Raw genomic sequence first — 19,754 nt, 5'->3', positions numbered from 1 at the left:
TTTTGGTTTGAATGTGGAACACATTGCACAAGAACTTTGAAGCTCAAAAAGCACATAAATGAAGCTTAAACAGCAAGGAAGTGTGTTATAACTTCTGCATACATTACTTGATCTCGATGAAACTTAAGCAGTTTCTTCACTTGAAGAGGCCGGTCGCGTGGATGTGACTATTGTGAGTCAAAGTTATAAGCGCCACCAACTGGCAGAAGGAAGTGTGTCACTTTCAAAATGCTTTGAATTCACCCCTTATGTCTCAATTGAACAAACAGTTGATAAAGAAATCGGTATCAATATATTGAATTATTAATTATTTCACTGATCAACTGTGATGTCCGGTTAAGATGAAAATAAACTATTACTCTGTCTAAGCGATTATCTTTCTGAAACACGTCACAAAAACTTACAGAAACGGATAACACAAACATGACGTTGGAAATATACACTTATCAGTATAGTTATATTAAACTTGTCTATTTCAGTTATAAAGCTGTCTCATATGTAATTTCTCCTTTAATTCTATAATATAACCACTAGATGGAGGTCTAAGCACATTTTCTGTATTCTCGTTGTTTTAACGTAAGAAGAACACTTGTACGTGTTGACTGTTGAGAACGGTGTTTGGAGATTTTAAAAGACGCGGACCAGACGGAAAAACAAGACATACTGCATCATTGCGTTCAATATTTTAACGAGGGCCACTCGTACGCTGTACATGGTGTAAGCATCAGCTTGAGGACTCTTCAAAATGTATATAGGTCTCAGTTCTGGATGGAGTTATTTGCAGACCTTAGAGATGCTGGATACTTCAACGGGAGTCGTGAGCGTCATTGCTTTGGTGATACAATAAAAAATACTCTACAAAAAAAATAAAATAAAAAAAAAAAAACAGGGTTTCCACGGGGTCTTAAAAAGTCTTAAAAGTCTAAAATTTCAAAATCACAATTTAAGGCCTTAAAAAGTCTTAAATTTGCTGAAGTATTGTGTTCTAGGTCTTAAATAATTTTTAACAGGTCTTAATTTTCCTACGTCCATGTAAATCTCATTTAAATGCTCCCATAGCGCTTTGGAATGTTTCTTTTTTACTTCCGTGGTGTTGTAGTTTCTTATTTACGCTAGTCCAAATATAATTCGCTGTATTATGACTACAAAATAGACCAACATGCAACAGCCAGCTTTGAGCTTTCGTGTTATTGGCGTGAGTCTCTCGGATACAACAGAAAGACGTTAAACGGATTTTATTCAGCTATGAGGAAGTGCAAGTTTAGCGATACTTGGCTTGAAAAATCTGAATTTCGTGCTTGGTTAAACCCAGTTGCAAATAACGCATTTGAAGCCTACTGCTTATGCAAGAAAGCTATTAAATTGGGAATGTTGGGTGTACGGGCGCTGGAGTCTCATTCAAAAAGTGAAAAATATCTAACTGCTGTCAAGGGTCTCCAGCAAACTACAGCCATCAGCCATTACACGCTTTGGAATAGCGGATGATGACTAATTTCCAAAATCACGGGACCGTTCGTGCTGATGTTCGACGAAAGTCTTCATCGCACCACCAAAACGAAACAGCTGGACCTGCACGTACGTTTTTGGTCTGCTGCGAATGGGTCGAAACTGCAATAAATAAAAATAAAAAGGAATAGGCTACAATGAATGATCTATGGCAGGGCTAGTATAATGGTGGCCCCCAGATCATCTTTATCTGACCCTCCAACAGTTTTTTTATTTTTAAAAACCCTCACAATCTGATATCAAAGTGCCCTCTCAGCAAAGGTTTAGCGCGTTCATAGGCAACCGCATTCATCGGTGAGTTTAACAACGCTCATTGTGGCGTACAACACCATTCATCGGTGAGTTTAACAACGCTCAACTGCAGGTAAAGCAGCACTCAGAGGTGAGTTCAACCAAAACAACGCTAAACTGCATGTGGCTAATGTTTACACTCAGGGTACATTACGGCATGTTTTCCATAACGTTACGACGTTCTCAATATAATTCATAATCCCACGTTTATAATGAACAACGCGTTATGGTTATTGTGTTATTAAAAACTGTGTACGCAGCTGTTACAGTTAACATGGTAACACTAAGTTACACCTGGTTTACTTGTATGTTACTGATTAAGAAGTAATGTAAAAAAACAGTTATAACTGCATGAAGATGAATGGTAACACAATACTGGCAAAATACTGTTTACATCTTGCAAATGCATATGATTCAAGACTAGAATTCCCCCAGAACGGAGGGAGGGGCGGGGTGACCAAACCTCATTATCATTTAAAGTCATATGCACTGAAACGGCGTGCTGAAAACGGAGCTGTTTTTGAGCAGTTAAAATTAGTGTTTTCTTAAAACACTAATGAGAATTTTTAATAAAAGTATATTACAAAGTTTTCATTTAGACCCTAAAGATTCATATTAACTTGTACAAAAATGGCATTATATGACCCCTTTAAGGTTACAAATACACACACACACACACTCCATCATTGCAATCTTGACATTGCAGCCTGTTCATTATAGCCGCAATAAAATATAATAATAAAATAGTAAACCTACCATATAAAAATTACTCTGTTTAAATAGTCAGTAGTACAATTCGTATCATTCACAGTAAGCACCGCTCCACTGTGATGTTTCCAAGCATATTTTTACGCATGCAAAGAGGATGATTTTCTACGTCGGTATTGGAGCGTGAGTAAAGTACAAAGCCTATAATAACTGGCAGAAGGCAGTAAGAGAAACAGGAAGTCTGTTATAACTTCTGCATACATTAATTGATCTCGACGAAACTTCAGCAGTGTGTTCGCTGTAAGAGGCCGATCGCATGGATGTTGCTATTGTGAGTCAGTTATAGCGCCACCAACTGGCAGAAGGAAGTGTGTCACTTTCAAAATGCTTTTAAATCACCCCCTTATGTCTCAAGTGAACAAACAGACCAACAGAAAGTCAGATATTTTGGTTTGAATGTGGATTTCTTGGAATTTGCACACATCTTCTCGACGGTCGAAGCGAGCTTACGTTATTGCCCGTCGTGTGCGGCGACCCTAAAGGCCCAGGGGTGGCGGTGCCACCGGCTTGGGCCCGTCATCGCTGCTCGCAGCTTTAATTTTCATTGTAAGTGCCTCTCTGTAAATCCGGTTATCAAAATTATGTCACAAATGCTTTTGATTGAGCTTAATTTGAACCCCGAACATTCCTTTAAAATGTTCAGTTTTTTTTTATTTATTACATTTTTGCCCATAGAGTTAATTAAACACAATCTTTGATACAAGTTTATGTTTACATGCCATAAAATCAGTGGACGTGTAATTACAATGTGGGAAAAATCTTCTGGCATTTTACAGCCCATATCTCTAAAATAGACAAAGAATATTTGTTAAACAAAAATTATTCATCGCAGAATTTAATGTGTTAAATTTCCCAGCCCTCATTTTTATTTATTCTAATTGTTATTGTGAATATAGTGTGTTTCATACAGGGAGGGGAAACTGCTGTGGCTCCACTCCACTCTCACACTCTGGTCCATAAGGTCTCTGAAATAAGTTGTATACAATCTACATTGTGGAACTGAAGCTGAAAGATCTCCACAATACTGAACAGCACTGTGTCTCCATGACTTTCATTAACAGACAAGAAGATTGAACAAATAGGTAGCCCAGAAATGGACTGTTTCAAGATGAATAGACCACACTCATTGTGCGTGTGATCTACAGAAGAGGGTAGATTGCAAAATACATTCACATTGACAGCAATTGGCAGGAACAAAGGCATAAAATCATTCATTGTTAATGAGAATTGGCAATCTGAGGAAACTGCAGTTGGGAGTTTGCGTCTGGAAGACATTCTTTTTTTTTATCAGGTTTATAGAAATATTCTATGCAGCGACTACCAACCGGAGTGCAGATAGTCGAATTCATGTGGTACATTTGAGATGCTGGAGACAAGTTGGAACACTCACTAGCAACAAAAAGAACAGCAGCTTGGAAACATCCCACAATTTAGTCACTGTCAATGTGAACGCTCTTTCAGATGACATCAGCAGATGACACTTCAACTGCAAAACTTAAAGGATAAAACCCACAGGCATGGGATGAGCGAGTGAGATGCCACTTTATCTGGATGTGTTCATGTAGACCAGGGTTGTACCAGGTGGGTGTGCCAGCCAGCACCTCCGCAAGGAGTCAGATCCCAGTCCTTCCAACACAGGGAGTGAAGAGCACGTCATGGCAAAAAGGCTAATACCCTGTACTCCTCTTGAGTTTACATAGGACTGAAAGAGTGTGATAGTGTGGGTCATGATGATGTTTCACCATATTCCTCTATTACCTAAGCCCAATCACTTCATGACTTTCTGTCAGCATTTGTCATTTCATAATCCTCATGTTGTTCCAAAACCTGTAATGCAAAAGCAGAAGTTATAAAGAATGTTCATGCTCTTCTTTTCAGTGCAATAAAAATGAATGAGGACAGGTGTAGTAGTGTAGTCCATATGACTTGTGCACTATTTTTTTTATTTAATTTAATTATAGACTGATATCAAATCTCCCGTTTATGTCGAAAATAATAGAAAAGGTAGTGTCCTCCTAAATATGTTCATTTCTACAGAGAAATAGTACATACAAAGAATTTCAGTCAGGATTTAGGCCTCATCACAGTACAGAGACTGCACTTATCAGAGTTACAAATGACTTGCTCTGCTCATCTGATCGTGGCTGCATTTCTCTTCTAGTGCTTTTAGATCTTAGTGCTGCATTCGACACGATAGATCACGACATTCTCTTGAATAGGCTAGAGAATTATGTTGGCATTTGTGGAGTTGCATTAGCATGGTTTAGGTCATATTTAGCAGACCGCTAACACTTTGTCTATGTAAATGAGGAATTGTCAAACCAAACAAAAGTAAAATATGGAGTACCACAGGGATCAGTTTTAGGGCCTCTGCTTTTCTCCATGTATATGCTTTCCCTGGGAGATATTATCAGGAATCGTGGAATAAGTTTCCACTGCTATGCCGACGATACACAACTTTATATTTCTTCAAAACCTGATGAGATTTCACAATTCTCAAAATTAGTAGCGTGTATCAATGAAATAAAAGATTGGATGGCCAGAAATTTCCTTCTACTCAATTCTAACAAAACAGAGTTACTAATTATTGGACCAAAAAACTCAAAAAATAAGCTGCTAAAATATAATTTAATATAATATAATCAGTGGAGAACTTATGTGTTATTTTTTATACCAATCTGTCCTTTGAAAATCAAATTACCAATGTTTGCAGAACAGCATTCTTCCACCTAAGAAATATTGCTAAATTACGGCACATGCTCTCTGTTGTGGATGCCGAAAAACTAATTCATGCGTTCATGACCTCAAGACTAGATTATTGTAATGCATTACTGGGAGGATATCCAGCAAGATCAATAAATAAACTTCAATTGGTTCAAAATGCAGCAGCCAGAGTGCTAACGAGAACCAAGAAATATGATCATATTAGCCCCATTTTATCATTGTTACATTGGCTACCTGTTCAATTCCATATACATTTTTTAATTCTGTTAACTACGTACAAAGCTTTGAATGGTCTAGCTCCGCAGTACTTAAGTGACCTTCTACCACGCTATATTCCATCACATTCATTACAATCGCAAAATACTGGCCTGTTAATAGTTCCTAGAATATCCAAATCCTCAAAAGGAGGAAGATCCTTTTCATATTTGGCTCCTAAACAATGGAGTAGTCTCCCTAACACTGTTCAAGATGCAGACACACTCCCTTAGTTTAAGTCTAGACTAAAGACTCATCTATTTAGCCAGGCATACACCTAATTTATCCTCCAACCCACAATTAGGCTGCTTTAGTTTAGTCTGCCGGAACCAGAAACCAGAAACATTGATCATGATTTATAACTCTGCAATAAATTGAATGGCATCTATGCTAATATTATTTTATTTGTTTCCCTGTCTTAACCTCGGGACTCCTATCCTGAGTTCACCAGAACCGGCTGGATCCAGCACCATTCCTGCTTTGTGTTGGACTCCACTGGTACGTGTCGCTGAATGATGATGACTAAATGCAGCCGGTGTCAGCCAAACATCACTTCAGTCTATTATGATGGACTTCAGAGGATGAACTGATGCCAACTCCAACCATAATACATGGGATACTTCATATGACATTGTCTGAACCTTGGATTTAGGATGGACCACACCGAACCACACCGAAATTACCGGCCAGGTGAACTGAGTTTCACATCCCTGATCTCTGCCTACATCACCTCGGTCTATTGATGGACTATGAACTTGAAATGGAATGCATAGACTAACAATTGCCAAAAAAAGCCTTCATCAAGTGCTGCTCCGGGAGGAGGCAGACTCAGCCCTGTCCGTTGTGTCCGGTACGTGCTTTGCGTACCTATCTGGACCGCACGCAGAGCTTTAGACACTCTGAGCAGCTCTTTGTATGCTTTGGGGGACAGCGGAAAGGAAACGCTGTCTCCAAACAGAGGCTTTCCCACTGGGTAGTAGATGCCATTTCTTTGGCTTATCACACTCAGGCCATGACCCCGCGGGGCCGAGCTCACTCGACAAGGAGTGTTGCGTCCTCGTGGGCACTGGCCAGGGGTACCTCCCTGGCAGACATTTGTAGAGCAGCGGGTTGGGCAACACCCAACACCTTTACGAGATATTACAATCTGAGGGTTGAGTCAGTTTCATCCTGTGTTTTCTCAGGTCCGAGCCAGTTGAACTCGGTAACATGCTGATGGGCTGGCCGGGTGAATCGCTTGCATATAGCACCCATTCCCTAGGTTGAGGTAAAACTGTGCGTCTTTTTTCCCAGGAGATTCCACTCAACTCGAATCCCTGGTCGATTCCTCCCTAGCCCTCATGGGTCCGCGGTTCGGCAGAGGTTCTTGCCGACCCAATCCACTGCGGGTACTCAAATCTACCCTGTACTGGAATAGGTGCTCCACAGGGTGAGGACTCCTACGCGGACTCCCCCTGTGTTTATTCTCCGCGATACGGTCCCCTTACGAGCGGACCCGCGTTTTCCTTAGGCAGTTCCGGCTGTCCTCCGGTCGCCGTGTTGTAGCAACTTCCCCTCGCTAATCTACCACCGCGCCACTCCCACGTGTCGCCTAAAAACACATGTGATGTATTCACCACCTTACCTCCCCAGCTGGGTGGGGTGGTCTCTGCAAGGTCTTTTCCCACTGAAAGAATAGGAAATTGGGTAAGACCCCCTTCCCTCAGTGCGTGTAAGGGCCCCGGCTGTCTATTGCTCTATGCAAGAAACATAGAGAGAAAAGAGGCCCAGCCAGGCTTGACCCGTTCCCAGGTTGGCAAGCGTCGCCTTGTTCCCCTGTCAGGGTAACCAAAAGGATTCCGAAGACTTTGGTGGGGCATTGGGGAAGGGTACGTGCAGTCTGATACAGCCGGTTGTCTGGCACGTAAAACACCTGCCCGCTCCTGTGTCAGACCACGTACACGGCTCAGCGCATGGCGTGATTTAAATTTGACCCCTAGTGTCGCTTCTCCGACACAACGTGGAAAGAGCGACAGAAGGGGACCGTCTAGGTCATGAATGTAACCTCCGTTCCCCAATGGAGGGAACGAGACACTGTGTCCTTCCCGGCCACGTCGCTGAGCCGAGCCGCTGTAGTGGCAGGACCATTTCCGGCTCCTCAGAAATTCTGTATGAACTCTAGTATTTGCCTCGACTTTGTACCCGTATGTCCGGGGGCGGGGTATGCAAATACTAGCTGCCAACTTCTCATTGGCCTTTTTTCATAGATCAGAGGTATATTCGGTGCTCAAGAGAGACCCGTAGTGTCGCTTCTCAGACACAACGTGGAGAGAGCGACAGAAGGGGAACAAAACAATTCACAAGGTGGAACCTAATAATGAAAATTAAGGGGCTGACAATTAATTGTCAAACAAATAATTGCGATTATGATGATTAATTACCTGTTTTAGGTGTTTCACGAATATGATGATTAATTACCATACAAATTCACTATGACCCAGCCAACCTGTATAGCTATTATATTATATTATATTATATTATATTGTACTGTATTGTAAAAATTTCTGCCTTAAATTCTTCACTTCCACACATTATTTTAAGGCTCTCTGATTAACTCACAAGTCCTTATTTCTCATGAAGGAAGATTTTGAGATTCTGTTTCTTGCATTTGATAATCTCCACAGAAATAGAGCAGGACATCTCCTCTGTAGCTAACCCTCACTGGATGTTTTTGATTTTGGCAGAATTTGGAGTAAATTCTAGAGCCTGTTGTGCATGAAAATCCCAGGAGATCAGCAATTACAGATGTACTCAAACCAGCCCATCTGGCACCAACAATCATGCCACGGTCCAAATCACTGAGATCACATTTTATATATATTTTTTATTTTCTCCCCTTTTTTTCCCTCCCCAATTTGAAATGCCCAATTCCCATTACTTAGTAGGTTCTCTTGGTGGCGCATTTACTCTGAGCTTCTGAGTCAGTCACAGCACATTTTATGACGTGGCTCACTGCATGACACAGCGGAGACTCACATCACGTGTGTGATCCACACACAACTTACCACGCAGCCCATTGAGAGCGAGAACCACTATTCATGACCACGTGGAGGTTACACCATGTGACTCTACCCTCCCTTGCAACCGGGCCAATTTGGTTGCTTAGGAGACCTGGTGGGAGTTGCTCAGCATGTCCTGGATTTGAACTTGTGACTGCAGGGGTGGTAGTTAGCGTCAATCCTCACTGAACTACACAGGCCCCCTACTGAGATCACATTTTTCCCTATTCTGATGGTTGATGTGAACATTAACTGAAGCTCTTTACCCATATCTGCATGATTTTATGAATTACATAGCTGACATGTGATTGGCTTATTAGACAATTGCATGAATATGTAGGTGTACAGGTGTACAAAATAAAGTGCTCACTGAGTGTGTATACATACATATATATATATATATATATATATATATATATATATATATATATATACATACAGCATATACACACATTATACTGTATGATTTCTGTATCCTGTATACATAGTATCAACCCATGAAATATGTATAAGGATAATATATACAAAAAGAAGGTATCTTAAAATCCACGATCCCGGATCCGGGATTTAAAATTACGTCAGTAATAATGTACTTCCAATTTTAAATGTATGCGGAGGAGTTATGAGCTCATATCTGGTACCATTTGAAAGCTTAGAATGTCTACTTTCTTGAGATATGCATCACTTTGGCATTTGTTTTACACTAAGTAACTTATTTACAATAAATTACATAGTTCCACCCATCAAAAGTCGTGTCATAATTATGATGCGTTTTTGAATACGCATATTTCTCATATCGCTCAAATATGACGCTACATGTACAAACCATGTATCAAATGAAAGCTCTCATTGCCAGTAAGAAGTTCCAATAAGTCTTTTTATTGAGGTATAATCACATATCTAATACACTTCGAATGAATCATGAAGTATACAATCAACATTTGTAAACATACAAGTGAAATTATTGAATATTTGCTGTGCTACTCGCACTAGACAGCACAGTTAGCCACAAATGCTACATAATCCTTTACTTTAGGTTATTCTCTGCAAAATGAGCCATTTTTCAGTGTTTTCTGTGGTTGTGTGCCCAAGTAATCCCTCGATATGTCACGCGAGTGCAGAAACACCACAAAGTAATGTTATATGATATTCAACAATCCAGGAAAATATGTAAACATCCGATCCGGATAAACATATATTGCCGTAAAGCTTAGACCCTCCGCTTTCCGGCAATGTCTCTCAAGATCAAATAGACCAATCAGGGGCTGTGATATTGCATCCTGACTGTGAAGTGATCACTAGGTAGGTTACGTCGCAAAACACACAGGCAGCGTCTCACCAGACACCTGAGTGCATATTAACCACTTTCAACAGTGTTTTATGTAATGACAAAGGGTTTTCTGTAAAATTACACTGGGATTTTGCATTTATAGCACTGTATATGGGTATGGGGAGACTTTAGATTTGGGTAGGCGGAAAGTACACCAAAAAAAGGTAATATTCCTCCCTTCAAATAAATTGAAATAGATATTAAATAAAACATGATACAGACAAAATTCCTTTTTCAGGTATTTGCTGACATCTAGTGGAAACAGCCAAAACTGTCTGCTTGCTGCTAGGGTTTACAGGGCTTGAGTTATATACACTTTCAAAAATGAATTTATATTAAAAAAAAATCAAAAAGCGCCTCTTTTTTTAGGAGGGTTATTACTGTTCAGACAACATATATTTATTTTTTTTTAATTTGTAGCAGTGTTTTATGCAACTTCGAAGGGTTTCCTGTAAAATGACACCAAAACTGTGTATTTAGGCCAAAGTATGTGGGAATGGGAAGCTTTTTAATTTGGGTAGGCCAAATCCAGGCGGAAATCCCCAAAAATGGCAAGGATCTTTAAAAATAAATGTTATGTACAGAAGGACAGATACATGAAAAAAGAGCAAATTAATCATCAAATTCAATGTTTCATAGTTTTTTTTTCTTTCTTTTTTGTGTTTACATAGTTTTTTTTTAGCAAAGATCATCAAGACCCTAGTCACTGTTATAGTTGATATTAAGTTGAATTTAAAATTGTAATAAATGAAAAGTTAGTCCTAATTAATGCATTCCAGTAGCTTAGTAATGTTTATCCTGTAGTGTTGTCATTATGTGTCCTCTAGCTGTCTGTTCCTAACATTATGAAATTACACGTCCTGTTAGGATTCAAATTAGGCCTCTGTCTTATTGAAGACAGCACCCGGCTAATCAAACTGACATTTTTCTTTTCAATTGCAGTCTGCAACCTTGAACTATGACCCCTAATCAACCATTTCCTTCCCTATTGAAATGCCTGTGCTGACCCTTAATTTCCACAGAACAGGATATTTACCAGGGTTTTCATGTGGGTTGGTTTTGGTTCCAAACCACTGTGATCACTAAATCACACAGTAAGACTCAGCTGTACATTATTATTAATTGCACAAAAACAAAGATACGATATGCGATTCAGAAAAGGTCTAATCAAAAGGATGTTATGTTGGGTTTCTCGTGAAGAACAGTCTCTCTTTCTAAGTTTAAACAATGAACCATCTTCTCAATTCAGCTCTTGATCTGTACATCCCAAGCCAAGGTTTCTTGAAAAAGTATTTGTATTTGTATAGTATATGTCTCATTTATTACACATACCAGACTTGCCTTTTTTTTTAAAGCAAAAATTTTAACTTAAACTTAAGCGCATTGACAAACCTTTTCTTAAAAGTGGTTATTTTAATTAAGATGAATCTGTTTAATTAATCTTAATTTGTTACTCAAAAATAAAAAGCGTCTTTTGCGTAAGTTTCATTTGCATAAGGGGAGGGGTCTGCAAAGTCGTTCCAGACTTCATTCACTCCAGCTCTCGAGATAGTCAGTGTTGTAAGACGACACCTAACACGGGTTATATCAACTTTCTCCTGAAACATTTGGGATTGTGACTCCGGCTGCAGATACGGACCACAACAACTCCATCCAACAAATAAGGTATGCCTCGTGTTCTGTTGCAATCTTGGATACAATAACAGTTTGCTTCTTTGGTTTAATACACGATTGTGTAAACCCTATTAACTGTGAGAACCGTTATTTGTAAGTCAGCTGTCACTACATAGATATAAAGTCATTACGCTCATAAGATTCTTCTTTGTTATTTACAGCTTTTTTTGTAAATTTAAAAGGAATTATAAAAAGTTATTTGTAGAAGCTTAAAAGGTTTTCTTGTGACATTGGGCTGCCTTTTCTCTCTCACACACACTTTTATTTTTAAGAGTGGAAAGCATGCCCATATTGCTCATATTTGGATTCTAAGATGAAGTGACATAATTAGTCAGTTTGATTTAAAATGTTCCGCAATGACAGATCAGTTGTTTAATTTATGACGTGACTTGAATGAAAAACTGAGCTGTTTTCCCAAATGCAGCACAATTTCAGTAACATTTCATAACAGTTGTATTTCCAGAGATGGTTCTCCATTCTCCTCTCTCATTTGTATCATAAAGTTTTTGGAAGCACCCATGGAAAGATCATGTCATGATTCATTCTTGTTGAGTGAGATGGTTGTGAGATTGTGACAGAGCTGAATTATAAAAGACCTCTGTGCACATGCTGGCAAAACAAACTGACAAAAGTATCCAGACCAGAGGTCTCCTGAGGGCACAGAAAACAAAACTCATGAATGATTTTGTGAAGGGAGACAGGGACAGTGTGTGTTTTGGGGTGTGGAAGGGCAGGCCCAGTTCATTCCTGCCTCTCTTTCTTCTTTCAACTCTCACCCCCTCACCCTCTCTCTCTCATTCCTGTTCAGCTCTGGGAACAATAACAAGGAAACACCCAGGAGGATATCACAATCTTTTAGTTTTAAAATCAACCCAGGCATATTTTGCAGAAGAGCACCACCCCAGATAGCAATGAGTCGGCGGGCCGCTGGCGGTGCTCCGGAGGCAGTAGAAGCGGCAGAATGGCGTTATCGCAAACACGTTTGACGGCGCACCGCCGGCGGCAGCCGCTTTTTAAAAGCGGCAGCCGCCTTCCTACCGCCTTCGTTCCGCGGCCAGCCCGCTGGCCATCCGCCGTTCTGCCGCTGTTATATCGAAGGCGGACCTTCCACGGGTGTCGGAGGCAAACGCTATTTTCGAGCGATCTGCCGCCGCTTACAAAAAAAACAATATATATATATATATATATATATATATATATATATATATATATATATTTTTATTATTTTTATTTTTTTTATTTTTTTTGTTTTATATTTATAGCATGCAGTTTATCAAGAATAATGATTGATCAAACCAGACAAATTTCCATTTGGCATTTTAATTCCACATTTCAAAGTACAGTAACTGTCATTGAAACAAGAAATCAGATCACTGAAATATAAATAACAGAAAAATACAAACATTACACACACACACACACACACACACACACACTAAAGAACATGCAGGTTTCCAATTCAATTTTGGTAAAAACATATATAAAAAAAAAACACTATTGTAACACTTACAATAATTGTTAATAATATAAAGAGGTCAGCTCTGGGATGAAAAGAATTACCAGTAAACATAAGCAATGAGGATATTTGGTACCAAATAAAGTGCAGGATACCAAATAAATTGAGGTATAACATCATATTTACAAGTCATTTCTAACAATAGGATAAGTGGTAATAATTTAGAGTAAAGCTCTGGAGTAGAATATACCATTATAACTGCAATGCTGACCTGTGGCACAAGGATTTACAAGCTATATTTAACAATAGAATAAAAGTTAAGCACTGTGACGGAATGAAAGTAGAATTTTTGGTACTAGTTAACGTGCAATATCAAGTATCAGAGGTATGAAATAGGATTTACAAACTATAATAGAATGGTTAAGCACTGACGGAATGAAATAAGCCAATACTAAAGTCACGGTAAGTAGAATATTTTATACCAGATAATGTGCAGATATCAAGTATTAGATGTATAATCTAGGATTTACAAGCTATATTTAAAAATAGAATAGTTAAGCACTGTAACAATGAAATAAGCAGCAAATTGTATATTAAATAATTGAAATCTTTGGTATTGTAACGAATTGTGTGGGAAGGAGGAGGCAGACGGGAGATGCGGATCCAAATGCAGCTTTATTGGGCAAGCATATAAACAAAAACAAACCCAGGAACAAACGAAAAGTCCACGATGGGAAAAAATAAACTAAATGAGGAAAACATAAAGGGGCTAAACAGGTTGGGGAAACATCCATAAAAGAGAGGGAAACCTCGAACAAAGACAGAGAGTACAAGAGCCTGAAAACAAAACGTCAACATTCAACTTACAACGATAGACAAGGAGTGGAAAACACACAGGGTTTATATACACAGACACAGGAGGATCACAAACGACAAACAGGTGCAAACAATGACACAATAATGGCAGTGAGAAGATTTGGGAATTGTGGGAAGTGTAGTTTTACACACGGACAGTGAGACTCAACAGGGAAAACATGACATGGAATGGGATCGGTGAAGGGTGACACGGAAAACATGGGGCAGACAAACACAGGAACGTGACATAGCCCCCCTCAAAAGGACCGGATTCCAGACAGTCCTAAGAAGCAAAATAATAGAAAAAATAAACAAATGGTCAAGGAGAGAGGGGCTAGAAAAGGGGGAAAACAGACAGACCAAAGGGGGCACAAGGGACACAGAGACAAAGCAAGGAGGCACAAGGGACAATTAGGCAGTCCATGGGGGCACAAGGGGCAATTAGGCAGTCCACGGGGGCACAAGGGGCAATTAGGCAGTCCATGGGGGCACAAAGGGCAGACAGGCAGACCAGGGAGGCCGAGAGGGCAGTCTGGCAGACCAGGCAGGCCGAGAGGGCAAGCAAGCAGTCTCTGGGGGTGTGTGAAGGGAACCGGGTCAGGTGGCCTGGGGGGCGTCCACAGGGTAGGGATAGGATTAGGAGGCAAGGGAGGTATGGACCGGGCAGGGACAGGTTTAGGTGGTCTGGGAGGCGTCAACCGGGCAGGGACAGGTTTAGGTGGTCTGGGAGATGGCCGTAGAGCAGGGGCCGGTTCAGGGGGCCTGGGAGGAGGCCATCGGAGAGGGACAGGTCCAGGAGGCGGCCTCAGGACAGGGACAGGTCCCGGAGGCAGAGCTGAGAGGTGCTCTGGAGGCTTAGGAGGTGGAGCTGAGGGAGGCTCTGGAAGCTCATGAGGCGGAGCTGAGAGGGCCTCTGGAGACGAAGCTGAGGGAGGCTCTGAAGGCTCAGGAGGTGGAGCTGAGGGGGGCTCTGGAGGCGGAGCTGAGGAAGGCGGAGCCGAGGATGGCTCGGGAGGCCCAGGAGGCGGAGCCGAGAGAGACCCAGGAGGCGGAGCCAAGGGAGGCGGAACCATGGAGAACTCTGGAGGCTCAGGGGGTGGAGCCGTGGGAGGCTCTAGAGGCAGAGCAGAGGGAGGCTCAGGAGGCGGAGCCGAGGAAGGCTCAGGAGACAGAGCCGAGGAAGGCTCTAGAGGCGAAGCCCTGGAAGGCTCTGGAGGCAGAGCCGAGGGAGGTGGCGCCGTAGGATTCTTTAGAGGCGGAGGCCTGGAAGGCTTTGGAGGTGGAGCCGAGGGAGGCTCAGGAGACGGAGCCAAGGGAGGTTCGGGAGGCGGAGCCGAGGACGGCTCAGGAGGCGGAGCCGAGGAAGGTGGCGCCGTAGGAGGCTTTAGGGGCGGAGACCTGGAAGGCTCTGGAGGCGGAGCCGAGGGAGGTGGCGCCGTGGGAGGTTTCAGAGGCGAAGACCTGGTAGGCTCTGGAGTCTCTGGGGGCAGAGCCGTAGGAGGCTCGGGAGGCGGAGCCGTAGGAGGCTCTGGAGTCTCTGAGAGCAGAGCCATAGGAGGCCCTGGAGGCAGAGCCATAGGAGGCGGAGTCGTAGGAGGCTCGGGAGGTGGAGCCGTAGGAGGCTCAGGAGGGGGACCCGTGGGAGACTCGGGAGGCTGTGGAGGCAGAGCCGTAGGAGGCCCGGGAGGTTCTGGAGACAGAGCCCTGGAAGACTCGAGAGGCGGAGCCCTGAGTGGCTCGAGAGGTGGAGCTCTGAAAGGCTCAAGAGGCTTGAGAGGTGGAGCCCTGGAAGGCTCGAGAGGCTTGATGGGCGGAGCCCTGGAAGGCTCGAGAGGCTTGAGGGGAGGAGCCCTGAGTGGCTCGAGAGGCGGAGCTCTGAAAGACTCGAGGGGCGGAGCCCTGGAAGGCTCGAGAGGCTTGAGAGGTGGAGCCCTGGAAGACTCAAGTGACTTGAGGGGCGGAGCCCTGGGAGGCTCGAGATGCTTGAGAGGTGGAGCCCTGGGATGCTCGAGAGGCTTGAAGGGCGGAGCCCTGGGTGGCTCAGGAGGCTTGAGGGGCGGAGCCCTGGGAGGCTCAAGAGGCTGGAGGGGCAGAGCCCTGGAAGGCTCGAGAGGCGGAGCCCTGGAAGGCTCGAGAGGCGGAGTCCTGGAAGGCTCGAGAGGCTTGAGTGGCGGAGCCCTGGGAGGCTCGGGAGGAGGAGCCCTGGAAGACTCGAGAGACTTGGGAGGCGGATCCCTGGAAGGCTCGAGAGGCTTGAGAGGCGGAGCCCTGGAAGACTGGAGTGACTTGGGAGGCGGATCCCAGGAAGGCTCGAGAGACTGGAGAGGCGGAGCCCTAGGAGGCTCGGGAGGAGCAGCCCTGGAAGACTCAAGAGGCTTGAGAGGCGGAGCCCTATGAAGCTCGAGAGGCTCGAGAGGCAGAGCCCTGGAAGGCTCGAGAGGAGGAGCCCTGGGAGGCTCGAGAGGAGCTGGCTCTAGGACGGGCACAACCACTGGCGCTGGCTCTTGGACGGTCCTGGCTACTGGCGCTGGCTCCTGGACGGTCACGGCTACTGGCGCTGGCTGAGGGACGGTCGAGGCTACAGGCGCTGGCTCAGGGACGGTCGAGGCTACAGGCGCTCAGATGCTCCTTTCAGGTAACGCGTAACGTCAACCTGGATTGCCTTATCAGTGGCATCCTGGATTGCCGGGTTCTTCCAGATGGCTCCTGTAGAAAATAAAGATCTGTCATTCCATTTGAATGGCATAAGGTCATACACATCTACTTAAATATAAAAAAATATCCAACTTACTTTGAACAATGGTCTTCAGGAACATGTCTCTAAAACATGCTTTATCCCCTACACCAGTCCAGGTTGTATTGATGGTGTTGTGGCAAAAAATTATCAACCAACCATTATCACTGCGTAAGAGACACTCTGACTCAAACAGTCTTTTAAAATAAATGTATTCTTGCAAGAAGACCCAGTCATTACACAGCAACCCATCTGTGTCATGAGAGAGTGTTTTTATCAGGCAGGGCTGCCTTTCTTATACATTTCTCCCCGAGGTCAACTGGCAGAAGCAGATCTTCCTCCCCCCTTCTCTCCCTCTGATACAGGGACTAGGCTACTAGGCCTGATTTACTATTAACCAGCCCAAACATATCCCCCTGTACTACATGACCTCTGACCTGAAGAGGGCAGAGGTCCCCACTCAGCCTGGACCGAGGTGTCTCTGTTCTGCTTTTCAGTCGTAAATACTGTCCCTTGTTCAAACATAAATTTCCCAATGTCTTCTCTCTTTCCAGATCAGAAGACCAGATGGCATTCCTGTGTGATGACTGAGTCTTGACCACTGATTATCAAAAATTTCTACAACAATTCCCCGCTTTTTATCATACAGATTACTCAATCACAATAATAAACAATAAGACAATTTTTAAGTCATATCGTCACACTTACACTCTTCACCTCTGATTTTCGCATAAATGATCACTCTCTTAAACATTTGTGAAATAACATTTGGAAAGGAAAAAAAAAATAAACAGCTTAGGCTTTTTTGTGTGGGGATAGTCCCCTTAAGTATTAGCAAGCAAGTAAAGACTTTATGTGAAGCCGGGCTAAATGAGTAAACGCCGTTACATATCTGACATAAAATCAGACCCTCAGTCACCTCAGTATAAACAAGAAATAGTGTACAGATTAAGTAGGAAAAACACATCAATTTAACATTTTGGTTATGTCAGCAGGCTATAAAAATACAAAGAATAAAGTATAATAATATCCCTCATTTCAAACCCTCTCCTTGTTGAGTCTTTACTGCTGAGTCTGTGGTTCGTTTGCACTCTGAATCTTTCATCGTTCCCCTTCTTGTAGTCGTAGTAGTATGCTTTCATGTCGCCCCACTTGCATGGATCTCTGCAGACATAGAAAGGTGCATACTCTTCGCTGCGTCCCTCACAGTTCGGACAGTTCTTTTGGAACGGGTTGCAGTTGAAAGTCACATTCGTTCCTTCCTGAATCATGATGATTTCTCCTTCCAGGCCATGCGTTGGCTCCACAAACATAAATGCGCTTCTCTTGAACCGTTGGATGGTATCGTTTGGCGCAGTTGTCTCAGTCCAGTTGGTGTGGTTTCCTGTTGATAACACTCTCAAGCCTGCAGTATCATCATACAAATTGTCACTGCCGGCAAAGTCATTATGCCCATACTCTTACCCAGACCACACATTACCTGCACTCTGAATGGGTGCCACGGTCTCGGACGCTCCATTTCTTCCGTTTGCTAGATCATTACTGCAGCTGTGTGACCAGAATGCAAGTGGAGGAGTTCAGTCTTTGACGCACTCAGAGTCTTATCTGTTTTGCTGATTAACGGTGCCCAGCCGGATGCTGTTTCCACAGTTAGGGCTGCCTGCCTTTCCTAGTCTCCTCCTCCTCCTTTTATCTTGCTCTTCTTAAAACACACACACAGCTAGAATGCATGGGTCTGTTGTTAATGCTCTTGAATTATTTTCAGTTCGTACCTCTTCACAATGATTACTGCTTGTAACCACACGATGGGGTCCACTCTGAACACAGGCCTTGTTATTCTCTGTGGTTGGCCTTACTCTTCCACTGATAGTGGTACTTGGTGTTCAAACTTGATCTCGGCGTTTATTGACATTCACTCGGTACAATCTCTTCCTTTTGCTGATTCTCCTGCAATGGTTGGCATGAACCCCCACGTAGCTCTCTCTGCGACCTTCACTGGCATGTGAGTCGTTAGTAGCACTTGGAATGGTGCCAGCCCACTTTTGGCCTTCCAGCTCTTTCTCCTCAGGTCAAGAATCACAACAAAATCGCCAGGCCTGATCTTATGCAGCTTTTCACCTGAACACAAACATTGGACAACAGAGAAGACATTTCTTTGCAATAATTCAACATGTCATTCTCACACAGATCTGTTGATGGCAGCCTTTGTCTACCCCTTTCTATTCCCATGAATGTTGGTCTACCAAAAAGTATTTCAAATGGACTCAAATTTGTTTTGACTCTTTTTCTCATTCTGGTGTACATCAACACAACTGGGAGCGCTTTAACCCATGTGAGCCCAGTCTCCTCACAGCACTTAGCCAATTTGTTCTTGATTGTTTGATTCTCCCTCTCAATAACTGCAGTGTGTTCTCATGTCAATTCCCAAAAACTGACCCACCTGCTTTATTGCTTCATTGACAAAGTGTGTCCCATTGTACGAGCTGATTTTCCTTGGAATTCCCCACCTCGGAACAATCTCTGTTAAAAGAGCCTTCGCTACTGCTGCCGAGTCTTGTTTCGAGGTTGGGAAGGCCTCAACCCATTTGGACCACATGTCAACCATCACCAGGCAGTATTTCTGTTTCCCACAAGGGGTCAACTCGATGAAATCCATCATCAGATAATCAAAAGGCCCCCCTGATGGTGGTTGAGATACTATAGGTGTTTTTATCCCTCTTGCCACATTATGTGTGTTACAAATAACACATCTTTTGCAAAAATGTTCAGCAAATATCGTGAAACCCTTTGTAAACCACAATTCTTTCATCTGTGCAACCATCCCCGCTTTTGATACATGGTCTAACACATGTATCAACTTTCCATAACGAGGAAAGAAGTGTTTGGGTAAACAAGGCATGCCATCACAGCTCATCCACACATTCTCCTTAGAGCTACAGCCAGCTGCCTTCCATCGGGTTTTCTCCTTGCCTGTGGAAAAAGTTTGCATGCTCTGTAAACAAGAAGAAATGTTGAGGTTATTGTCAGATATCAAAGCACACTTAGTCTCTGTTGTCTCCATCGCTGCCACGGCCTTCGCTGCCGCGTCGGCTCGTGCATTTCCTGTTGAGACTAAACTGTTAT

At 43.0% G+C, this 19,754-nt stretch overlaps 1 protein-coding gene across 1 annotated transcript in view; it reads left to right on the top strand.

The window, feature by feature from the left end:
- Nucleotides 1-11,454: 11,454 nt before the first annotated feature.
- The window catches only part of cmklr2 (chemerin chemokine-like receptor 2), a 61,933-nt gene continuing 53,633 nt past the window's right edge, over nucleotides 11,455-19,754 (top strand). Inside the window, 1 exon segment of the mRNA XM_052148742.1 lies at nucleotides 11,455-11,577. The gene's annotated coding sequence lies outside the window, so the exon portion shown is untranslated.

The sequence above is a fragment of the Xyrauchen texanus genome, chromosome 18 (genome assembly GCF_025860055.1).
Source record: "Xyrauchen texanus isolate HMW12.3.18 chromosome 18, RBS_HiC_50CHRs, whole genome shotgun sequence".
Taxonomy (NCBI): Eukaryota; Metazoa; Chordata; class Actinopteri; order Cypriniformes; family Catostomidae; genus Xyrauchen; species Xyrauchen texanus.
The sequence above is the reverse complement of the archived record's forward strand: the minus strand, read 5'-3'. Positions and strand labels throughout refer to the sequence as shown.